Consider the following 12972-nt stretch of genomic DNA (forward strand, 5'->3'; position numbering starts at 1 on the left):
TTATTGTTATTATTATTTATTTGTAATTGTTATATTATTATAATTATATATTATTATTATCTAAGTCACTAGGTTATAGTCTCATGTGTTACGCATGTTTACGTAAGATGTTGTCTTTATTCAACCCGTGTAATATGCGGGTCTATAACCTAGTATCTTAACAAATGTATCATTATCATTAAATGTCTGCAATACGCAATACGGATTATGTATTTTAATTAATATGGTGGCATATTGGTGATTATGTATTTTCTATAATAGTTTTATCAATTAGATCTTATAAAAAAAATAAAAAAATAAATTGCATAAATCAACCTTTATGTTATACCTAAACTGCATTTCATACCTTTGACTATGAAATCGGCAAAACTCAACGTTTATATTCATGTTTTGTAACATTCTATAACCTTTACAACAGCGTCATCCAAAAACTCGGTTAAGTTACCTCACATGCTTTGCATGTGAGGGTACTATGGTCTTTTATAACATAAAGGTTGATTTGTGGAAAAATATTATTTATAACATAAAGGTTGATTTGTGCAAAATGTTGTTATATATATGGTAAAATATTTTTTATTAAAAAACATTATTATTTGTTAATAATTATATATTTATATATATAAACATACATAAAAAATAGTTTTAAATTTATTTTATAAAAATTCTGATTTTAATATTTTTACAAAGTAAATAATATTGACAAGATAAATTACTTTTTATATAAAGTATAACTGAAACACAAATTCTTTTAAAATAAATTCCTTGTAATATCCAGAATATTTTTATAATTATATATATTATAACGGGCGTTTTAAAACTACTCAAACTAAAAGGTATTTTTTATGTACATGTAAGTATGTGTTTATAAAATCAAAACATTAGACAAATTATATCGATAAAAGAAACTAATAAATTAATTTGATGTTTAAAAAAATCTTTAATAAACTTTAGTAAAAAAAATTCTAAATATATAATATGTAAATAATACAAATGCAATAGGAAATAATAGAATGTCTTAAACTGCATATATATTTTTAATATTGCATTTGTATTATTTACATATTATATATTTAGAACTAGGTTATCTCCCGTGAATACTCACGGGTTTGGATATTTAAATTTTATATTAAACACAATTTTATCCCATCCAAAATTCTGGATTTGCAGGTAATAGGAAATCAAATTGCACCTAAAAAAACCTAGATTTAGAAATAAAACATCAATAATCATGGCTTGGACTTGCATATAAATTTTGATTATTGTGACTTTAGATAATCAGTTTAAAAAAAAAGCAAACGTTTTTTTTTTTACAAATTGACCGAAAACTCTTAAAGTCTTTTTAATTATGAAATCATAACCTCCACTTTTTTTCGACCCAAAAGACTTTTATAACCATCAAAACAGAAACAAACAGCACACATCTTCTATCGCTTGCTAACATAAAGGAGGGGGGAAACAAAACAAAACAACTACTAACTATCACATCTCCAAATTAATAATTGCAAAAGAGCTCCAGATCCAAGGAAATGTAATTTAACTTTGATCTTGTTGGATCTGAGTTTCCTTTTGATTGTATTTTTGTTTGAAGTTAAAATGGAAAATGGATGAGTTGTGCAGCGGAATTAAAATGATAACAAACTTTGCATACAATCAAATGAGAGTAATACTTTAATCAAACATCTTTACACAAAGAACCGAATGATTGAATTTATTTCAATTACGATTACAATGATGATGAATGAATGCAAACTCCCCCTCAGCTAGAGCTCAGCAGTTTGTTCATGCAAAGAAGACGAATGATGTGAAGAGCTAATAGAACAGTACAAAGTACTGTACTATTTATAAGCACTTGCAAACTACTGAGCATCTTTAGCTGACATCACCATGAAAGTGACATCTAACCTCCTAACAAACTCTAACCTCTGATCTATACAGACACTGCTTCTATTGAACTACTGCTAATACATTCTGTTACAAACAGACTTTAGAACTATTGCTGCAACCTTCTACTGCTGTGAACCCAGCAGCACTTATCCAGATCAGCAGTGCTTGACTCAAGGCAGTAGATTGAATCAGCAGGACTTGAGTCTTCATCAGATCTTTAATTGAGCAGCAGTTATTGGTCAGCAGTTAGTAAGATCAGCAGATAGGAGGTCATCAGTTGTTGTAATCACTTTCAAGGGGAGAGATATGTATATCAGCATCTGCTTATTCTGAATCCACTGAGCTGATCCAGTTTTGGCTTTACATTATATGTTCCTCTGATAGGGTTCAATCCCAACAATCTCCCCCTGGAACAGATAATGCCAAAACTCTTCATTATTGTGGATATTTTATTGCCTCATCAACAGCTCCCTTATCTGGCCTTTAAATTGCAATTCAAAGTTAAGGGCATCTGTATCTTCATCATCCCTGCTAAGTGGAAGATCAAGGAGATCCTGCAAATCTTCAAGACTCAGGCCAAGAGCTTGTTCCCTTGATATTATCTTCACTTCTCCACCAGACCTGAGCAAAGTCAATACGCGGGTCTGTTTGTCAGTTGCCCACTTTTGTATTTTTGAGCCTGGTGGGTTTCTTGGGAGATGCTTATTTGCAGAAGTATTTGGAGAGGCTGGCCGATTCATCACTGGCTGAGCAGTGGTAGCAGAATTTTCTTGTTCAAGTTCTTCTTTTAACGTTCTTAACACGCCTTCTTTTAAAACTATATTGCCCGAAAGAATATCTTGAACTGTCTCAACTCCTAACTGGCTTTGTCTCCTCCTTTTGTAAGAGGAAGTACCAACTAGAGCAGTGGATTTCCTGATTTGCAGCTTTGATGGTCATTTTGAAACCGCTGCTTCAGGATAGTCAGGTTTTTTAGGGATTTTAGGATCTTTCTTCCTTAATTCCTCCAACCTTTTGTAGGTTGACCTGACTATATCTTCCTTCCATCTAGCTACTTGTCTTTTGGTGCCAAAATCAGCAACAACCAATTCTTCTTTCATTCTTTTTAGTTCCAACTGCTTGTCAGGAATATTTCTTTTGAATTTGCCCAATCAGGAGGAGTGTGAGTGACTTTCCTTTTTATCATATCTTGTATTCTTTCTACTTCAGCTTCAAGCTTAGGAACAGTCCACTCTTTATACATGTATCTCTCTCCTTTGTATTTCTTGTAAAACATGATGCTTTCAATGTAGTCTTTCTTCAGAGTTTCAGCAGCTCTTTCAGAAATTTGTTGACTAACATTCTTTGCAAAACGTTCTAGGGAATTGACTTGTGTAAGCAGATATTGGTAGTATCTTGAAACTTCTTTGTCAGATTTCCCTTGTGAGTTTCTTTGTGAGATATCCTCTGCTTGTTTGGCCTTTATCTTCAAATATTCATCAATGTTTTTGGGCCATGGATATCCTTTGATTGAGGGCAAACTCCTTTTGGCAGGGTCATCCTCAGTATAGAAGGATTTTATCTCTTCTCTGACAGCTTCTAGTTCAAGAGGAAATTGAACACCTGCAGGAGGTAAAGGTTTGTGCATAGGAACAGAAGAAAGTGGAACTGGTTTTGGTATATTGACAAGAGCTAAAGGTTTTGAAGATGTTTGGGGTGGAAAGGTGGTTGTAGTGGCAGTGGATTGTGATAGACTAACAGTTTTTGAAACAACTGGTGTTCCAACCACTGTTGTCTTTACAGCAGATGTTTTAACAGCTGCTGTCTTCTGCCTTTTGACAGGAGGTGATTGTGATTTAGGTGGTGATGGTGGTAAAGCAGTGGATGTTGTGTGTGTTGAGGTGGTGTGTGTTGAAGTGGGAGCAGATGTTGAAACTACTGAGGTACCAACAGTAGTGGATACAACAGAAGTTACAACAGCTGTTTTGGTTGGTGGTTTTTGAGCAGACTTTGAACGTCTGACCGGAATGGATTTGGGTAGCCTTACTTTTCTAGTAGGCTTCTTCTTTTCATCAAAGAGATTTTCTTCATCTCTTGACCCTGAAGTACCCTGATCCGGATAATCCACCTTGGCTTTCTTTTTGGCCTCTCTATCCCTTTTTACACATGCAAGTGCTTCTGCAAGTGCATTTATAGTCACATCAATTTTCTTACTCCCATCTGGCAAAGGGATTTGCTTGGTCATATTTGAATTTTCTGGTGCAAGGTAAAGACCATCAGTTATTCCCTTTCTTCTCCATTCTTGAATTTTCTCCCCCTTTTTGGCATTATCTTCAGGGAGGTGATCAATGAAAAATACTGGTGGAGGAGCAGTGCCAGTGGAGTGCAGGATCTGAGTTTTGAGAGCCTTTAGATCAGCCTGAGTGTCTTTGAACCTAGACTCCATAGCATTTCTCAGCTGTTGAACATGTTTTTCATGTTGCTGATCTGCTAATTGTGCCTGATGATGGAGATAAGGTTGAAAGAGATTCCAGAGCTCATTTGTAGCAGGTGCTTGTTGTAGAGCAGGTGCTTGAGGTGGAACAGCAGTTGATTGTACCTTTTGTACTTGTAGCAACTGTTGGAGCATATCTTTCAGCTCTGCAACAGAGTTATCAAGTTTTTCAACACGATCCGTCAATTTCTGGTACTTTAAATCATCACCCTATTTAATGGGATCATCTGATTTCCCACTAACAGTGGTTTTATCAGTGGCAGATGTAGGGAATTTATTCCAAACACTAACCACTGATGCCCCTTTTTCTTGGTACTGGGGTCTTCTTCCTTCAATACTTGACAACCTTTTGATGATGCCAGTTGGATATATAAATCCACTGGTGGTTGGCAGAGGTGCTATGTAAGGAATTGCCTCCAAGGAAGTCTTATTAATGAAACCACTGCCCAACTGTAAACCTGTAGGTTCAACAGTTGTAGTGGCTGCTTCACTTGGATTACCACAAAGAGTTACTTGTAACTCAATAGGTGTATCCTCCTCAGGCGTTGTTGGTGGGTTAGCAATGGATGATACAGCAGGCTCAGTCATTTGTTGAGGTATATTCTCATTGACAGGTGATTGAGAAGGACTGGATAGTGCCTGGTTCAAGTCAATTGCATCCAACAGTAGTTGTGTTTTTGGTGGAATTGAGGATGTGATGGTGGGTTTAGAAGGCGGAGTTGCTCCGGGCATTGAGCTGTGGATGATGGAGACGAGTGTATCCAGAGCATCATGATGTGGTGGCCCTTTGTGTACAACTTGTCCTTTTTGTGAAGAAGCAGGAGGAGTTATGGTTATGGGTTGAGATATTTGTACCAACTGCTGTGAGGAAGAAGCAGCAGTGGTTTCTAGTGACATTTGTGTTGTCACAGGCATTAACTCTGGTATCTCATCTGCCAGAGTTGCCTTTTTGATTGGTTTGGAGGGTTTTTGATTTTTCTTTTTGGATGGCCTTTTTGGTTTGGTAGGTGTGGGTTTCAAAACAGTTGTTCTGCTGCTTTGATCACCTAGAGCAGTAGGCTCAGCAGCAGATACCTGAGGAGCAGTGGTAGCTGCTAAAGTCTGCTCAGGTACCCTGCTTGTGTTTTGCAAGGTGCTAACATACGTGAAAATGTTTCAGATGTTAGACAGTTTATTGCAGTTATTTCACCTTGGTTTATTAGAGGCAAATCATCCTTACTGAATTTCTTTTGAAAATAATAGCTTAAAAACCTTGGAAACAGTAAAAATGATTTGCTTTCAACATTATTAACCAAATCTTTAAAGATTTCCCGAGAATAGTTATAATTTTCTTCTTGAAGAATCGCATATCCCAGATTTTGAATCTTTATAGGGATCTCATTGAAAGAAGTGGTTTTGTTTGAAACACATACTAGGAGGGTATGAAATAGAAATCTTGTTGCAGGAGGAAAATAACCTTTTTCTAAGGTTAGTTTCGTCATCATTGTGGCTTCATACCCTCTTTCAATGAAGTCAATTTGCAACTCGTTTTTAGTGAAGGAAGTTTTACCTGCCTGGTCATCGAGTTGAAAGACTTCGGAGATGGATTGTGGTGTAATGTGAACAGCTTTACCCTTTATGGAAGATTTGATTGCAGTTGCAATGTCTCCTTGTTTTTCAAGGGTTGCATTCTTCCAAAACTCCTTTTGGGTTGCCAAGTAGATGGGTGCGTCGGCGGTGAGCAAAGTTTTGTACTTTGATTTTTCCATGATGGTGATAATGGAATCGAAAACATCTGTGGTTCCTGGTTTTGTGAGAAGACCCAGGAGATTGTGAGATTTTTTGAATGGAATGTCAGTGGTGGTTGCCTTTTGAGAGGCTGTTTTCGAAGATTTTGATGTGGGTTTTGCAGATGACTTTGATTTTTTCATTTTTGAAACGATTGATCGAAGGAATTTTGTGAGAGATGGAAAGAAAAACTGCTTTGAGAAGAGAATTTTTATGAATTCAATTCGACAGTAAAACCCTGTTTGGATGGTGAGTGGGGAGTTTTATAGGAGAGATAGTGAATGCTGACGTGGCAGCCGTTACAAAAAGTCTGACACTATGTACTGCCCACGTGACAACCACTGGTGAAGATGGAGGACAGTACTTTGGATGAAAGCAACTGATGAAAGCAGTGGAAAGGGGGCAGTGGATGATTTTTACTATCAATAGATAGCATATCAGTGGATAAGACACTGCTTTTGAACAACAGTGGTTATCAAGGAATGAGAGAACAGAGGTTGCCTTTCAGCAATGGGCAGACTTTTTAAAGTAGAGCAGACTTTTGAACAATCAGTGGTTATGGCAGGCTTTCAAGGATTTTAATGAAATTTTCATTTTTAAGCTATTTTTAAGGATGGATTTTTGATTTTCTGAAAACATTTTGTTGCTTTTATTCATAGAAAAACAAGATGTTGCTTGTTATTCCATGTTTAGCATCCCAATCCTAGAGACCAGACTTTCAAAAGTGGCTGTATCAAGTGCTTTTGTGAGCACATCTGCCAGCTGGTCTTTAGTTGGGACATGATGCAGAGAAATCAAACCTTTTTCATAGCAATCCCTCACAAAGTGATGTCTGATGTCGATGTGTTTGGTGGTAGAATGGGAAACTGGATTTTTGATGATATTTTCTGCTGCCTGGCTATCCAGCATAAGTGGTGTCTTTAAGGCAGTGATACCAAAATCCAGTAACTGATTTTGAAGCCACAGGAGTTGGGTTGTACAGCTTGCAGCAGCAATGTATTCAGCCTCAGCAGTGGATGTTGAAACTGCTGCCTGCTTTTTGCTTTGCCAAGAGACTAAGCAATCACCTAGAAACTGGCACCCTCTTGAAGTGGACTTCCTTGTTGTGTGACAACCAGCAAAGTCACTGTCTGAAAAACCTGAAAGCTTGATATTCCCATTAGCTGGATACCAGATACCAAGTGTGGGAGCACCTTTTATGTATCTGAGAATCCTTTTTACAGCAATGAGATTAGATTTTCTGGGAGCTGATTGACTTCTTGCACAGACACATGTTGCAAACATGATGTCTGGTCTGGATGCAGTTAGGTACAATAAAGACCCAATCATGCTCCTATAAAGTGTTTGGTCAATCAGCTCATCCTTTTCATCAGACATGACCAGCTTATTTGTGGCCATGGGTGTGCTGCATGGTTTACAATCATTCATATCAAATTTGGTTAAAAGTTCTTTAGCATATTTGCTTTGATGAATGAAAGTTCCATTTTGCATTTGCTGTACTTGGAGACCAAGAAAGCATTGCAGCTCACCCATTGCACTCATTTCAAACTCAGTTGTCATGAGTTCTCTAAACTCTTCACACATTTTGGTACATGTGCTTCCAAAAATAATGTCATCCACATAAATTTGGACGATCATTAAATCTTTCCCTCTCCATTTAAGAAACAGTGTTTTATCAATGGTACCTCTTTTGAAACCATTTGAGAGAAGAAAGTTGGAAAGAGTTTCATACCAGGCTCTAGGTGCTTGTTTCAAGCCATACAAGGCTTTGTTTAGCCTGTAGACATGATCAGGATAAAATGGATCCTCAAAGCCAGGAGGTTGACATACATATACCTCTTCTTGCAATGTACCATCGAGGAAAGCACTTTTGATATCCATCTAAAACACCTTCATGTTGTGGTTGACAGCAAAGGCCAGGAACAGTCTGATAGCTTCCAATCGTGCAACAGGGGCGAATGTTTCATCATAATAAATCCCCTCTTCCTGTCTGTAACCTTGAACCACAAGCCTGGCTTTGTTCTTGACAACAATGCCCCTTTCATCTATTTTGTTCTTGAAGACCCACTTTGTGCCAATGGGACTGACCTCTTTTGGCAGTGGTACAAGCTCCCATACTTGTTATCTCTTAAACTGTTGGAGCTCCTCTTGCATGGCTTCTACCCAGCTGTTGTCTTTTAGTGCCTCTTGGTACTTGACTGGCTGATGGAGTGATAGAAAACCAGCAAAAAGACAAATGTTTTGGGTTTGGCTTCTTGTGAGCACCCCTTCATTGATGTTGCCAATGATTTGATCAGGTGGATGAGATCTCAAGAAGATTAAATCTCCTTGGTATGGTATGATGGCATTTGTTGGTGAAGGCTGCAAATGTGTATCATCTGAGCTAACCACTGCTGGTGACTTTGATGACCCAGCAGTGGCTTCAAAAGGTGGTGGAATGGGTGGTAATGGAGTGGACCACTGCTGACTTTTATCCACTGTTTGAGGACTTTTGTCAGCAGTAGTTGAGGATGTGGAAGCAGTGGTAGATGGGCTACTTTGATCAACAACTGTTGAGGTAGCAGTGGTTGAGCTTTGACAGTTGTTTTGAACAACTGATGCTTTCCCTTTTGTGGCAGACCTTTGAGGGATGATGACTTCATACCCATAGTCTGGTGTTGTATCCTCTGATGGACCTGCACTGTTAGTCTTGACAGCAGTATTTTCAAAAGTGAATTTTTCAAGATCAAACAGTTCAGCAGGATTTGCTGGGATTTTCATTGATGAAAGTTCATTGAACTTTACATCCAAAGTCTCCTCCACTACCTTGGTCCGTGCATTGAACACTTTGTAGGCCTTGGCAGTGGTTGAGTATCCCAGAAAATAACCACAATCAATTTTGGCTGCAAATTTTGAAATGGAATCTTTTAAGTTCAAAATAAAGCATGGGCAGCCAAATACCTTGAAGTATGAGATCAGTGGTTTGATTTTGTACAGAATTTCATAGGCAGTCTTTTTGTGTCTGGGGTTTATTAAAACTCTGTTCTGAACATAGCAAGCAGTGTTTACTGCCTCTGCCCAGAAAGTTAATGGCAAACCTGAATCTGCAAGCATGGTTCTGGCAGCCTCAATCAAAGTTCTGTTCTTTCTTTCAACAACCCCATTTTGCTCTGGTGTTCTAGGGATGCTGTACTGCCTTACAATCCCTTTCTTCACACAGAAGGCATCCAACTCCCTATTTTTAAATTCTGTGCCATTGTCACTCCTAAAGCTTTTCACTGGAAGATCAAATTGCTTTTCAACCTGTGTCACAAAGTCTTGCAAAATGCCTGCAGTTTCATCTTTAGAGTGCAAAAAGAAAGTCCATGTAAACCTAGAAAAGTCATCAACTATAACTAAACAATATCTTTTCTTTTTGAGGCTCATGACTTGAACTGGGCCAAACAAATCCATGTGCAACATTTGCAAGCACTGGGTTGTTTTGGACTCCTCAATGGACTTGTAGGAACTTTTATGCTGTTTTCCTTTTAAACAGGAAATGCAATGTTCAGGACATGAAAACAATTTTTGTGGAAGGCCTCTCACCAAACCATTTTTTTGAAATTTCTGTTATTGTCTTAAGATTTGTGTGTCCCAGTCTTTTGTGCCAAAGTTCTGTCTCTTTGTTAGAGGCAGCTGAGAACAGACAGACATCAGCTCTGGGACACTCTTTAGACATGTCAACAACATAAACATTGCCACTTCTTTGAGCAACAAGTTTTGTTTGACCATTTTTAATTATTGCTTCAATCTTTTTGACCATTTCTGATCCAACAATCCTACAACAATCTTTTGTGAAGAATGACCCAAACCCTTTGTCACTCATTTGAGACACACTCAGAAGGTTGAATTTTAGATTGTCTATTAGATTGACATTTTCAAATTTTACATTGCCAGATCGCACTGTGCCAGAACCCAGAACTTTCCCTTTACTATTATTTCCAAAGGATATATCACCCCAACCATGGATTTTAAAGTCTTTGAGGAGGGCTTTACATCCTGTCATGTGCCTGGAGCCTCCACTATCTACATACCATAGACTATCAAAGCATGCAGAAGCTCCCTGCACATGAAGTAAAAGGATTAGTTCATTAAGGACTCCAAAGCCAACAGGGCTTTGGATGGGGTCTCAACAGTGTCTGGTATGGATGCAGTGTGATGGGCAGTGGTTAAGTCAGGGGTTTGGACAGTTTTAGTACTGTTTCTTGCTAACCACTGTTGGGGGTCTTGCCCAATCAACTGCTGGTAACCGAAAGGATGCCTATTCACTCTGGATTTAGAGGGCTTTTGTAGACCTCATAAACGTGTGGAATCCTTTGGTAAGACTGTTTTTCCTTGCCCTTTCTGAATTGATTGGCAGGAGGTGCATCAGTAACCTGAACATCTCTTTTGACAGATGTTTGGTTCAGCTGTTTTGTGACAGCTGTTTGAACTGGCACAAACAGTGGTTGTTTCTTTGTGAACTTGACAGATGGTGAAGGTGCTGATGAACTCAAGGATGTTTTAGCCATGTACTCATTCTTCTTTTCATTGAAGTTTTTGAGGTACACACATGCCTGAGTTTTATGGTTTGTTTTACCACAAACACTGCAACTTTCAGCTGAAGTAGTGACACTTGTTTTGGTTAAGTCATAAGCTTTTAGATGGAAACAATCTTTTGTTAGATGGTTCCTCTTCTCACAGAATTCACAAAACAAGTTATCAATTTTCTCTTTCTTCTTCCTCTTTTCAGACTCCTTTGTAGCAGAGGTTTTGACCACTGCTGGAATATCCTTAAGAGGAATGACTTTAGCTTTTGGAGCCTTAACACCATCAGTTGATGTAAAGTCCATTGGCTTGAAATTTTCAAGGATATCACACTCATCAGACCATCTTGGTTTAAATTGATGATTTTCAATCTCCTCAAATGCAGAGGGACCCATTGGCCTATCAAGTGTGATTTTGTTACCAAGTTTGTCAGTGATTTTCACTTCTTGGCCATCCTTGTTTGTTGGGATGAACTCAGTAGTTACATCAGTGGTTGAAACAGATTTTTCAAAAGCAGTGTTTTCATCATCATGTTTTTTATAACCAACCCCAAATTTTACATTGCTTTTTATCTGTTTCTCAAGCATAACCTCATACTTGCATGATTCCACCCATTTCTCACAAGTGATCTGGGTGGATTCTAACTCCTTTTTGCAAACTTGGTATTTTTCTACCATAGTTTGGAGTTGGGTTTTGGTTATGCTTTGCTCTTCTTTCAAACTGCTAATCTCTTTGTCCTTTTCAGTCAACTTGTTTTTAAGTTCTTTTAAAGATCTTTCAAATTTGACTTCATCAGTTAAGAACCTAAGGTTTTCATTCACCTCTTTGATGTTAGCAAAAGCAATAATGCAATTGTCAGAACATAGTTTTTTCTAGAACTTGAGGTGATACCTTGGCAGCAGCCATCATTGCACAATCACATTTTGGATTTTCTTCCTCATCAGCTCCCTCTTCTTCCTCGCCAGCCTTTTCATCTTTGTTGTCTTCTTCAGACCATAGATCTGTCATTGGTTCAATCAGGGTACCTGAACTTTCTCCCAGCAGTATTTCATCAGTCACAGCAGTAACCACTGCTTCAGTCACCTCTTCCACTGTTTCAACCTTCAGCTGTTCCTCCTCAGATTTAACCCCCTCCTGTATTGACTCTAATGCCATCAAACAAAATTCATTGTGAGAAGAATCATTTGAAGCATATAGTGCAAAATTTTCATCATTAAGATTTTCAGGCATACTGCTCCAGTCAATAAACTCTTGACTAAAGAAACTTTGTTGTTCAGGTTGTGTAACTACTGGAGCAGTAGTTTGAGGTGCAGATTGCACTTGTGCCTGGGGAGCAGGGGTTTGAACAAATTGGATCTGTGGAGCAGCTGTTTGGACATAATGCACTGGCATAGGGGCAACAGCATAGTGAGCAGTGTTCACATGTGCTGCTGGGGCATATTGGGCATAGTGCACAGTGTTTTGATTTTGAGGTCTAGGATTTGAACTAGGGTGAGTGACTATGGGACCAGTTGTTTGACTCCTACATTCCCTAGCAAAGTGTCCCAACCTGTTACACTTGTAACACTTGATTTTCGATTTATCCAACCCAACCCTTAGGTTCCCATGTAGACCTGGAAATTTTCTCCCAGTTCTCTTATAAAACTTGCTAGTTCTAACACTTAGCAAGGCCAGTTTGGTGCAGGATATCCATTTCCTCTAGGTCAGTGGGGTCGAAATGCTGTAAATCATTGAGTTCAAAGCTTAAATTGTCTGACATCTGGTTTTCATTTGCAGTGAATGCATAACCTGTAGAGTGAGGATCAGGGTTGTTAAAGTTTGCACCAGCAGTTATGTCAATGAAGTGATCATAACCCTGATCCTTACCACTACCACCAGATTCTTCTTGACCTAGAAGAGCAGTGTTACCGAATGAATAATCATCAACGGTTTTCCCTGACTCTTGTAACTTCCTTTTCTGGTTCAACTCCCTCTCAAAGGTTAGGAGTCGACCATGGAGTTGGGTCAAGGTCAGATCCTTGAACTCAGGTGCAGTTCTGGTGACAATAGCTATTGTGTCCCATTTTTCTGGCAGTGATCTGAGGAACCTGCTATTTTGAGTCAAGTTTGTAAACGTGACATTAACAAGCCTCAGTTCACTGATGAGACAACTGAAAACGCGCTCAAATTGTTTGAGTCAGTGATTCACTTTAACATGACAAAATGTTTCATACTGTTGGTTTCAGGATTTCCCTATTGTTTTCTATGATCTTCGGTACCTCCAAACTGTTCCTTAAGTGCGTCCCACAACTCTTTGGCACTGT

This window comes from Helianthus annuus, chromosome 2 (assembly GCF_002127325.2).
Source record: "Helianthus annuus cultivar XRQ/B chromosome 2, HanXRQr2.0-SUNRISE, whole genome shotgun sequence".
Lineage (NCBI taxonomy): Eukaryota > Viridiplantae > Streptophyta > Magnoliopsida > Asterales > Asteraceae > Helianthus > Helianthus annuus.